This window comes from Heliangelus exortis, chromosome 1 (assembly GCF_036169615.1).
Source record: "Heliangelus exortis chromosome 1, bHelExo1.hap1, whole genome shotgun sequence".
NCBI classification, from domain to species: Eukaryota; Metazoa; Chordata; class Aves; order Apodiformes; family Trochilidae; genus Heliangelus; species Heliangelus exortis.
Window position 1 is genome coordinate 93070234 of NC_092422.1, and position 12766 is coordinate 93082999.

The 12766-nt window shown below is 41.5% G+C and overlaps 1 protein-coding gene across 5 annotated transcripts in view; it reads right to left on the minus strand.

The window, feature by feature from the left end:
* The window catches only part of BACH1 (BTB domain and CNC homolog 1), a 73531-nt gene that overhangs the window by 19696 nt on the left and 41069 nt on the right, over nucleotides 1-12766 (minus strand). The window contains exon 2 of one of the 5 annotated variants that reach the window (XM_071754767.1): nucleotides 6383-6412. The gene's annotated coding sequence lies outside the window, so the exon portion shown is untranslated. Of the gene's footprint in view, nucleotides 1-1200; nucleotides 1719-5707; nucleotides 6180-6382; nucleotides 6592-12766 lie in introns of those variants that run through there. The other 4 variants (XM_071754758.1, XM_071754795.1, XM_071754787.1 and 1 more) reach the window with 4 other exon arrangements.

Here is a 12766-nt window from a genome sequence, read left to right on the forward strand (position 1 = left end):
TGCCAGGAATTTTACCACAGAGTAACTTAAAACAACAGTAAGATGGCTAACACAGAGAAATTCAGTGTCCTTTAGTTTTTTACTCAAACACCACAAAAACTGAAAAGGGTGAGATTTCAACATGCAGAGGGGCATGCTTTGAAGCTATTGTTTTAAATATTGGACCAGCTGACGCTTGAAAAGATTCACTGGTGGCATTAGAAGAAACTTCACAACTATAAAGAATGAATGAGTCACAGAAATTAACTCCACAGACTGAGACACTTGAAGGCAAACAGCCAAAGAATACTAAAATGGCCCCTAAAACCAAGGCACAGGTTTGAGAGTGCAAAACCCTCCAATTTCTCCTTCTACTTGTATTAGGATACACCTATGATTTGCGTACACATTTACAAAAATGATTTTTTAACGTTCTGAGTTTGAATGTTTCATGTGTAATTAAGAATACTAAATCAGAGCACAGAAATCCGCAAAAATCAGTAATGGTCAAGCCTTTACTAGTTAGAAGGACTGCACTTTCAGAAAAGACAACTGATTTGCCAAATTTGCAGTCTAAACTATTGGCGGTAAACCTAAGGACCTGGAAAAGAACATGGTCACCAAGATAAGATTGGAACCCAGATGCATTTGAATTCAATTGAGTCCAGCATCCAAAGCTAATGATTGTCTGTGATTGTCAAATAAAACTGTACTTTGTTACCATCACCTTTAATAGACTTAATAGCAAATGGAGCAATAGACCAGCACGAATCGACCTGCAGTTCTTCTGTTTTAAGCTCTAAGAATTGGTACTACCAAGAGCCAAGCAAAATTACATCCTATTGAGCTGGTGAATTCTTTCAAAAAAAAAAAAAAAAAACAACCTCTTACTTAGTTTCCATCAGTCAATAAAACACATATCAAATACTGAAAAAAAAAAAAAAAAAAAAAAAAAAAGCTAACATTCTATTAGATTAGTCTCCAATGCCAATTTTGTGGCTTTTCCATCCCAGTCCAGTTCAGTCTACATGTACGGGTTTCTTTGGGTTTTTTCCTCACCTTCGGCTACCACTGATTTCCTGTAAGTGGTTCAACCCAAAAGTTACCCAATTTAGTAAAAAAAGTAAACAAAACTCTACAGTCTTTCTTTACTTAGGGAACATCTCTTTGCTAATACCATACTGTACATCAGTGCTCTGTAGCAAACAAAGTAACACTTACTTGTACAGGAGTAAAGTTTTTGAAATAAAATAAAGCAGAGTGAAGTTTCCCTTCAGTAGGTGCAGAATCCAAGGTGGGACACCAGTGCTGTTACTGCTATCTGAGATGGTTGAACTTGGACATCCAGGTGCAACTTCAGTTGTGATCACCACCACGATAAAACTAGCGAGACTAATCTACCATTTAGCAGACAATAAAAGTCTGCTCACCTATTGCCATCTCATCCTATCTGTACTTCTGGAACACTTTAAATTCCTAAACAGCTGAGAAAAGGCATTGTATAGCCCCAGAAAATAGCTTGAAGAAAACAATCTCTGGATGCTATTCTTGACTCCTGTGCTGATCTATTGAGTAACTTCCAGCAGGTCACTGAACTCAGTCAGTTCCCTTAGGGTGGACATTTACTTTATCTTATAAAAAAATTCTGTCATCCATGGATGTAAAGTACAGAGACAACTATGATTTGCTACTGCTAAAACCAGACAGTTTAGATGAGTGAGTTTCTTTTAAATCCACTGCAAAGGCTTTTTTCTACAGTTTTATATCTATGTCCTTGCCTACAGCTACCTCTCCTTTTAAGGAAATAAAGTTATGTTACAGATGAATGGCTACAGCGGGTAATAGCTGCTGATTCATGTTATGCTGACAAGGAATGAACAAGCATTTTAGTGTTCGTGTTTACTGCTCTGCATCTTTAGTTCTAAAAGACTTCAAGACAAAATAGTGATTCAAAAAAGCAGAAAGTAAGCTTTACTTCCTACGAATGCTTTTTCTGCTAGAAAAAAAGCCTTCAGATGATTAAGGCATTCAAAATTAAAATTCTAAATTGTATTCTTTACTAGTCTAAACACCTGAATGATATTGTTCACAGCTTAATTACACAAATGAGCTTTTTAAAAATCATTAAGTTGTACTTCTGAAAACTGATTCTTACCACAGAACTTGGACTTTTGTCAAGTCACAAGCAAGAATTAAAAAGAATCACGGGAAGTCTGGCAAGTTGTAAGTCTGTGCTGAAAGTCTTAATTTGTTTTCCAGGTTTTATGCTGGAATATTTACTTTTTTTAATATTTGCAAGCTATATGAGGGTGTGGAGGAGGGGCGGGGTGAGGGATGGAATCTGAGTTTCCTAGTAGTCACGAGACTCAAAAAGATGGGATTTTAAAGAAAAGAAGAGAAAGGATTGATACCATGTAATCACAGAAATTATTCACACAGTAGAGGCTTGAATAGTTTCCCTTAGAAGATGATTTAAATCGGTCTATATCAAAGCCAGAAAAAAAATACTACTACTTTGCAGTTCACCATTATTCTTCACATTATCTCTATTTTTGAATTAGGGATAAAAATCATGTGCTATTTTGGTTTTTCCACTGCTAGAATCAAAACAGAACTGAAGGGACTTCAGAGACTCCCTTGCATCAAAATCCCATCAATCAGAATTTTCAATTCTGCTTGTATTCGAAGTTACTCTGGGAAGGCAACAACAATGCACAGACTTCCTAAGGGCATGGTTCACCTAAAATAACCCCAAAACACCTAACAACAACAACAACAGTTTCCACAAATATAGCATCTAAAAAAATACTAGTATAAACTGTTCGGTTTTGGGTTTTTTCAACTAAAAATAGGTGATATAATAAAACATTCACTTAGAATAAAGGGTACACTGGCACAGCGTGAAGTTTGACCATTTACTACCAGCTCTTGCCTTTAACTAAAGAACCTTTGCATTTATAGCTACATACTCCTTGCTACAGTTAAAACAAACCACATTAAGTACTTTGGTTTAATTACTGTCAGAATCCATTCACAAATAGGTATGTCAAAATATTTATAATGAATACAAAGTTAACCATCTGTGGTTCTAATGTATTTTACTCTAAATTAAAAGGACACAAGAACTGAAAAAAATGAGAAGCAAACACATTGGCAAGTCAGCGAAATGTTTTATGGAAAAGATTTTCATAACGTTTTAGTGTTTTAACTCCAATTTGTTTCCATAACTGTACTTCACAGTATGTGAAACTGAAACAAAATTATGCAAGAATTTTACACATAAATCAGGAAGGACTTCAGAAACATTTCTATGAAAACAGAAAAGCATAAGATCACTAGAGCTGGCAATGTTTATACTATACAGAAAAAAATAAGATGCATAAGACCAGACTCCAAATGGTAATTCTAGTAAAGACCTCCACCAAATCACATAAAGCTTTGTTTGAATTTTCCCATAAGGAAACTGTAGACTATTTCCTTTGTGACATACAGTGTTAAAAGACATGGCATTACCAACTGAGCTGTATTTCTGGGATGGTACCATATAAAATACTGATCTTAGAAGAAGTATAAATAGGGATAGCAAATCCTACTTACTTATCAAAGTGTTTAGTCAATAGGCCAAAAGTAGAATCCAAACAGACACCTATAAACATTATCTTGGCAGGTCAAATGAAGCCGCTCACAATTTTTCTCAACATGATTCTGAAAATTAACTGAATATTCTCTAAGATGAAGGCTCTCACTTTAAGGCATCTTGAGGGACTAATACCCTAGACTACCTCTTCTAGTCTCCAACACATATCGAATAATTAAACTCAATTTATATGTTTTTCACCAATGCTTCTGAAGTGAATTTGCCCTTCTTAGTGCACTTCCCCCTCTTTTTTAAAGCTTCAGTAGCTGACTGGTCAGTTAAGCCTTACTCTGACCTGCTAACTTATATTTATACATAATACTTGAGGTTTCTCTTTGTATTACTTAACAAGAACAAAATTTCCATCATCCTGAAAAGGGCCTTAAATGAAAAATAGAATGTACTGGTGGAGATGGTGTTACAGTCTATGTTTTGTCACATCAAAGCAAGCCTTTTCTACTTTTTTTTCCTCTCCACACTGCTAATCTCTGAGCTGGAGGCTGGGGGCAGGGAAAGGTGCAAGTAGGTCCCTCACTGTGGTCATTCTAAGCAGAATTCATATAACTCTGTTTCAGCTGTTATTTTTCTCCTCATTTAAGGTTCTGTTCCTAGCCACATCAACTATTCCGATACCCATGTTTAACTAAGGATTGCACATGAACCAAACTTGCAATACAAAAACTGCAAAGAAGCTCTAAAAGCTCCCCCATGAAACTTTCAGTGGTCAAATTCTAGGGGACAACTAAAATGCCAGCACTCAAGCCACAGACATAAATCCTTTGACCTACCACCCCTCCTGCTCATGCCACCATGCCTGCTCAGCACTGGGAAAAAGACAGGTGTACAAACAAAATTTATGAAGAATTCATTGGAACACCTCATCTGATAAAACTGGGAAGGTGGGGGGTGGGGGGTGGAAATGATATCACAAGGAGACTTGTTGAGCTGGGTTTCCCTAAACCATAGGGCCAAGTTATTTGGGCCTTACACAACCCATGTGCACAGACATGTCTAATCCCAATGAGAGTGCCATCTGATGCAAATGAACAGGTAAAGAATATGGGTTTTAATACTGGACAATTCTTATATTAACAGAAATTGGTTAATTTTCAAAATAACCTAAGCGTAAGGATTTTAGAACCTATTAAAAGCAAATAAATATTTAGCACACCAAGATCTGGCACATTTTTTTTAGTATAAAGCATTCAAAAATACACCGAAATTAGTTACGCCTCCACTTTAACATCTTGGCTACAATCGCAAGTGTGCTAGAGAAGCAAACTTCCCAAATATACTGTGCTTTCATTCACTTGACAAGATGGACCCAGACGACAAGAGTAGGTTCCTTTTTTACACTAAATCAAACCGAGAAAAATACTCTGTGAGTATTTCTGAAGTAGTCCAAACACTATGAGATTTGGCAGAGTCAGCTTGAAGGAAGCCTTTCTGAAAAGCATACAATGTTGATGTTCTCTTTTAAACTACAACTGTTTCTCCCGGCAAATCTGCCACTTGTGGGCCTTACTGCTTGCTAACATATACACAGACTTAGTCACACGTGTTAGGGCATCCAAGAGTAATTATGCCATTTAAGTCATCTTTAAATTTAAACTCGTAAACCATGAAGTAAGAGTTGGAATATCTTTGTTGCTTTAATTTGGACTCCTTGTGTTTGACCGGAATATACTTTTTTTTAATTTTCTCTTCAGTGTGGCATAATATTTGAGTACTGTGTAACCTTAGTTTGAAGTGTTTTTGGATCGCAGTTCTTCCATTACTACAGCCTAGTGCTTTTCATACTCTGAAAGCACCTTCCTGAAGTGCCTCAAATTACCCTGTCAAAAGTTACCATGTGATGAAACTGTACAGTCACCTTCACTTTACCTTTACCTGTAACTTACTGCTAGAACATTTGCTTCTTTGACTTTCGATTCCACAAAAACTTAGGGGACCCAGATGTATTTGAATTTGGGATTACTTTTGTACTGCCATGCTAAAATGGAGAACGTATAGTTTGACAGAAAAATAGGCGACGATTCTCTTATAATTACTACATTATCAGCATGCCCCAAAGCATGCCAAGTATCTCACCGTACAAAACAAGACGGACAGGATTTGGATCTCCTTGTTTACGGTCTAAAATAAATCCTCCCCAGCTCCTCCAGAGGGTAACAAACACTGAACACGCCAGTTGCACGTTTCACCCCGGCAAAGCGCGATCACCGCCGGATTCCCAGCAGGGCTCAGTTGACCCTTTCGCACAGGGCCAGCCAGGGAGGGCGGCGCGGGAGAGTCACGCCTGTGTCACCGGGACAAACGGGCACATGGGCACCCGGGGACGACACGCCGCGGAACGACCTCCTGCCCAGCCCCGCGGCAGCGCAGGCCCCGGGACAAGAGGGCTTAGGGGAACACCTGGAGCAACGCGACCGCCCGGTGCCCGGCTCCGCCGCCCTGCAGCCCTCCCCCGACGACAGCGCCCGCTCCCGCCGCGGCGGCCCGGACCACTACGCCACCGGGAGAGTAACCGGGAGGGGAGAGGGGGCGGGAAGGAGAGGGCCGGCTAGCTGACGCTGCCCCGGTCAACGCGCCTCAGCCTCCTCCACACACAAACACACAGAAACCCCACACCCTCCCCCCCTCCGCCCGAAGGGTGCTGCCCTCGCCCTCCTTCCCCCCCCGTCCAGCTCCAAAGAACACCGGACGGACGGGCGCGCCCGCACTCCAGCTCGCGACAGCGGCCGGTCTGGCTCGGCTACCACTCACCTCAATGCCTGCCGCCTCTCACCGAGAGCCGGTTGGTCGGCCGGAGGAAGGGTAGCGCCGTCCCCGCCTTCACCCCCTTCCCTCCTGCCGTTCCCCCGGGCCCCGCTGCCGCCCCAGCTCCCGCTCCTGCCCCGCCACAGGGCTGCGGCCCGACTGCGGCGCGAGCGGTCAGGTGACTCCCCACAACATTACCCGCCCCCTCCCCCTCGCGCACACACCCCGCACGCTGATTGGACGCGGCGCTCCCCGCCGACGCGCAGCCGCCCACGGCCCTGCCCAGTGCGCACTCGCGCTGCTGCCACCGCCGCCGCTGCTTCCCGGTGCTACCCCCAGCGCCAGCAGCTACTGGGGGCACCGCGGCGCTGCGCAGTTTCTCCCCTCCTGCCTCCCCGGGTGCAGCTCGGAAAGCCGTAGTGGCTGATCGGAGTGCTGGGCGGGTTCTACCCCGCCTCTCCGAGTAGAAGGGGCTCCGCGGGGGGGAAGTTGTAGCTGCCCCCCCTTCTTCCCTCCCTCCCCCAAAGGCAGCTGTTGCTGACAGGAAAGCGCTGTTTGCCGTGCCGGCCGCGCAGCCGTCGCTTCGTGTGGCGGCTGTGAGGGAGGACGGACGGGATGTGAGCAGGGTTCTTACGTTTTACTGGTGTAAAAGTCTTGCCCTTGTAGAAATGCGGAGCGAGGCCTCTGCTGGGGAGTGCCATCAGTTGTCAGGCTTGACCAGTAACTTCATTTCTGACGCTTTTGCGCCAGGAAATGTCAAACTAAGGTTTTGTAAAAGTACCATCCTGAGGTGGCGGGAGGGGGGGGGGTGTGGTTGTTGCTGGTCAGTCTCTGAGCTTGTGTCGGCTGGTCAAAAATGGTCTCTGGAAGCGCAAGTGTATGGGAGGGTGATTTGCGGGAAGTGTCCCGCTGACAGACCTTGTTCCCGTTCTGGGTCTGATTTGTCAACAAGCTATCAAGCTCTGTGCTACGCTATGTACCAGGAGATAAGGTGTCAAGGCAAAAAAAAAAAACAACACTGCTGAGCAAGTTGTGGATAAGAGATAGCCTTCAGCTAGCAAGAGTGCTAGAACTGCAAATTATGTCATGCTGCTGTTCAGTTAGCTATTGAAAGACAAGAGTAGGGTGTCCATTACTGTGCATATGTGTTTCTGTGTGATGCCATCTGCATGTACAGATTCAGTCTCTAACAGCTAAGGTGATGTCAGGCATTGAAATGGTCTCCCAGAGGAAGTGGTGGATTCGTACACTTTGGAAAGTTTAAAGTTTCAGCTTGATGGGGTGCTGAGACATGTACTATAAACAATAATATTAGAAGGGCTGGACCAGATGATTCTCGAGGTCCCCTTCCAACCTGACATTCTATGATTCTGTGTCTTAAAAACTGCTGCTGTGTGTTACTCTGTCCAGAACCGGAGAGTTTTCTGTACTTCTAGGCTGTGATAGATACTCCTCCAAATCGACTTATAGAGTAGCAGTGTGGTCTTTACTTCTGCTGAAAATAGCCAGAGGGCAGCTTGTTCTTATCAGTATCATCTTGAAGGCCTTGCAAAGGGACACTGATTGAAAGATGGAAAAAACCTTCCCCTCTTTTGTACATTAAAGGGGAAAAATTATCTGTTGGCCAGATCAGAAAGGGTAAACTGCATGTACCTGTTTATACAAGGCACCATTGAATGCAGCTTTCTTTCAGAGGCTGATATCCTCAATAAAACATTAATGACGGTAAAAGATGCACTGCCAAGAATACCAACGGGAATTTCATTGTTAAAGCATTACAACAAAGTTTGACATTTTTGTTTACATTTGAATTATAAGTTTGCATTTATGCCTCGTAAAATAAAGCAGATAAGAAATGCAGAGCCTGTCTTACACTGTTTAACTAGCACGTAACTTTCTCATGCTGTTTTTACAGAAGACATTCTACAATTCATATTAGCCTTCCTGGTAGCTTTTTGGGAAGGTATGAGCAAAGATCTATTAGTAATGATAGGTGTGTATAAAAGGGGAGGGAGTTCCCCTCATGTTTGAGTGCAATGACTGACCTTGCATAATTCAGAAACATAAAACCATGTGGAAAAATGCCTATGTTTGAAAAGGATGGTGTCACTCTTAAAAACATACTTTTAATACTACTTTACTCTTATATGTGTTGATACTCTTCTACAGACTAGAACCATTACAAGGGCAATTTGCAGTGCCAAGCCAGTTGAAAATGACACAGGTAGGGAACTGACTTCACCCCTTCCGGTGATCCAAACGGTTTCATTTTCACAACAAACTAGTTGTAAAACAAAAAACAAAAAAAAAAAAACAAAAAAAAACCTTCAATAGTTTTCTTCAAAAGTCATACTAGATTAAAACTGATAGCAGGCAGGAAATCCCCGCAGCTTTATTTGCTTGCTGGCTGAAAACAGGGTTCAGAATGGGATTAGTTTTAAGTGGGGAGTGGCTGCATTTCACAGGCTGCACTTGGATCATTTCTAAGTTCTTTAGGCTCAGCTTTGTAAGGTGCATTTTCTTAAGATTTCTTTTTCTCCAGTTCTTTCATGAGACATCTTCATTAGCACCCAAAATAAAAATTGCAATTAAAAAAAATTAATAAATAAATGATAAAAATAAAACCCAAAGCACTGTAAAAGCAGATGTGCAACCATACCTCAAGTAGCAGATCCAGGTTACTTACTCAAAGCTTCCTAATCACTCCTGTCTCTGAGAATTCATAGTACTTGCTCTGAAAATTGTGCATGCAGGTGGAAAAGTTTGAGAAATAAAAGATATCTTTTCCTTCATCAACAACACTCAAGACAGATGTTAACACCAGGTGATTTCCACCAGGTGAAAGTCTGTCTTCTTGTCACACCTGCTGTAGACCTGGCACATAAACTGCAGGCATCTTCCAAAGTGACACACCTTTCATTTTACTTTTACGTGTGCCTGGATTCTTGGAGGCTTTATTATGTGCTAATACAGCTGAGTAACAGTTGTCTTTTATACCTGACAATCACACGGAAGAAATAAAAGCAGCATCAAGAAAGTCAACAGTCTACTGTGTTAGCTGTACATCAGATTAGTCAAGCAATGCTTTCTCTGAAAGGCCTGCAGCAAACAGGATTATGTACCCAGTGATTACCCATGCCAGGACGAAAGTGTTGCACCTATGCCACACTGGAACTAATGAAGCAAAGAGGGTATCACATTGAGAGATGCTGGGAGAGCATGAAGGATGGATGCAACCAGGCAAGGAATGGAAGACTCAAAAACAGTCGCTGAATTAAGAGTAAATCTGCATATTCTCTTACTAATTTTAAGAATACATACACTTGTGCTCTTTGCTTGTTCATTTTACACACTGGTGTTGTGTAATCTGAAGGAGGCATTGTGCCTCTGAGGTGAAAAGAATCCCCCACTAGGAGGAAGGATCACCTTTCTACTTCCCCCTTTTCCTTGGGAACTCTCCAATGAATCTGTTCGTATGTATTTCTGCTAAAGAGAGAAGTTATACCCAGTGCTTCATAAATCAAAATCACCCCTCTCACAGTTTTCTTTGTAACACAAGTGTTATTCCTGTGTTTATACAACTCTTGTATTTTGATTAGGCAAGAAATAATTGGCCTCAATTTGCTAAATACTTCTGCGTTTTAAAATTAACATCTGGGATGTTTCTGCTCCCACACGAGATTCGGCAAAATTACACATGTTGGAGGGAGGTTGTGGTTCTCTCTGCCATTTATACAATAAGTGTTTTGGACAAAATTCTGCAGCTTTTGATTTTGATGGATGCTAAAACATTTCTTTCAACAACTCAACTGCCTCTCACCTCATTAAGAAGGCAACATTCAATTGTTTTTAGTTACTAGTCAATATATTTCTCAATACAACCAGCATTTCATTACAAAATAACATAAGCAGTTTGTTAGCAAATAAATTTGACATGTATCTGATAATGATATCCAAATAAGTACCTTTTTTTTTTTTCCTTGACATTTGGGTGCTACCAGTTCTTAAGGTATTCTGAATCTAAGCTTCTACAGCTGCTTTGTATGTTTTCTATGACTTGTCATTCTCATGCTCTTACATGTTGGTAATTCCCAATCTGATAGTACTCAAATGTGAAGAAAACAGCTTTAAGATAACTTTTAGATGGCAAAAACTGAGTTGCAGAAATCCTGGATGTTCTCAATGTTTAAGCATAAGCAGAAAATTCAAAATACCCCCTATTAGAAAAAGATGGTTTTTTTCTAGTCTTACTCTTAAGTTTTATGTGAGGAAGACAAGGGAGCGGAAGAGAAAATAAATAAAACAAAAAGAAAGACATGAAAACAAAAGGAACTCTTACTGTGAAAATTGGCTACTAAATCTTGAACTGCACCCACCAAGTAGGGATCTTCATTGCTTGATCCTAGGGATGATGCAATGCTGACTACCCACACAACAGGGAATGAAATTATGGTGTAATAGCTTGCTTCTCACTCATAGTCAGACTGAAGAACCAAATAGGTACTTTCCTCATTGAAATTAGACACAATTGGAGAGAGAGAAAAGAAAAAAAGTTCATCTTTTTTCCTAAAAAGGAGAAGTAATACCAGAAAAAAAGGAGATCTGGGAGCTAAGCTGAAAAACAAGGAAGTATGTCTTCCTGAAGATGAGTAATGAATGTTTTCAAGATAAAATAACGACTGAGATGATAAATGTTCACAGAATTAGCGAGCATGATAACAAATACAACAATATAATTAGAATACAAAAAAAAAATGTCCTTTTTTATTGCAATGGATTTTTTCCCCGATACATTGATGACATTAAAGGCATTCCAAGTCCCCTTATATCAAATGCTGTAATTAGCCTAAGAAGCCTGGCTATAGCTGTCTGTTTGCTAGTGCTGCTCACTGCTTCTGGCACACTAGGTGCAGCACTCAGCTAGCACTTCCATGGCTTGATTCCACAGGGCTCTGGCTCATCTATGGATAGGTAATGTCCCAGAGAGATGACAGTGGCCTTATCTCTGGAGATTAGTTGTCTTGGCTGCAAGGCACAACCTTGGAACATTTAGGACATTTGTAGCATAAATAAGGAACATTTTGGCCATCTTTTGTATAGTGTGCGATCTCTTCTGACCTTGTCCCTCTTCCTAAGCTGAAGATGATTTCATTTTGTATAAACCTGGTTAATATATTCTGCAGAGGTAAATTGCAACATATCCCAACACTTAAGGTGTGATTGATCTCCCCTATCTTTATCCATCTGAAAATTTAGCTGTCTAGTCTAAGCTACTTATCTCGGCTCCCCGGTAGTCAATGGGACTAGATAGGCATCTCCACAGGGTAATTCTTCCCTTCCTATGGTAGAAGTCTGAGACAGGTGTGATGAAACTCCTTTTGGAGATGCCTGTCTGGCACCTTTGTCTGCTGAGGGAAGGTGGATATCTGGGCTAGGCCAGACGGGTAACTCAGAGGGCTAAGAGGGCTATGACTGAACCGTGCCCTCATACTGCTGCAGGATGCTGGCATCCAAAACCTCCGGAGCAAAAGCACTTTGGAGTCATTGAAGGGCTAAATAGGTGTTAAACACCCATATTCCTTTCATCATGAAATGTCCAATTTGTTTTCTGGCTGAGCAGACACCTCAGTGTCAGAAGTGTTTGTCTTTGGTCCTTTACCTACAGTGTGCCAGAATGGTTTCACATATGTAAGGAAATCCAACTTTGCTGTTCATAAGCCACATAAGCATACAGATCACTTCAGTAAATCAGATGTAGCAGACATGCTACATTGTCCTAGATGCACCAGGGTTACATGCACAGATTGAATGCACTGCATATACAGAGTGGGTCTGATGCTTTCCTGGAAGCACTGCCCACAGTGTCACAAGCAGTAAATTGCATTCATGTGCAGCAAAAAGAGTATTTCCCCAGAGCAGCAGGTTTTCCATACAAATGTGCAGCAGCTGCATTGCACATCTGCAAGACATGCATGCAGTGATAGCAGATGGAATGGGAGTAAGTCCCAGCTGGTCTCTCTGGAACTACTGTAGCTCCTGTCCTGCTTCTGCTGTACTCCTGCACTCACTGACAGCATGAGCTGTGTCAGGTGTCCTTTAGGGGAAACTGCCACCCTGGCTTCACTGGGCAGAGGCTGAAGACCTTGCTGTGGACATTAAAAAGTTCATAGCAAATTCATATATTAATTCTTTAGGAATCACATAGAATAAAAGTCCATGGATAGTGTGGTAAATTAATCACAGAATCACCACAGTTGGAAAAGACTTCTAAGATCACCACATCCAACTGTCAACACTTCTCCTGAATACAATGTATGTATCAATATCTGTATCACCCTCTAGAGCATGTCCCAAAATTCTTCATCTACAAGGCTATTAAATACTTCCAGG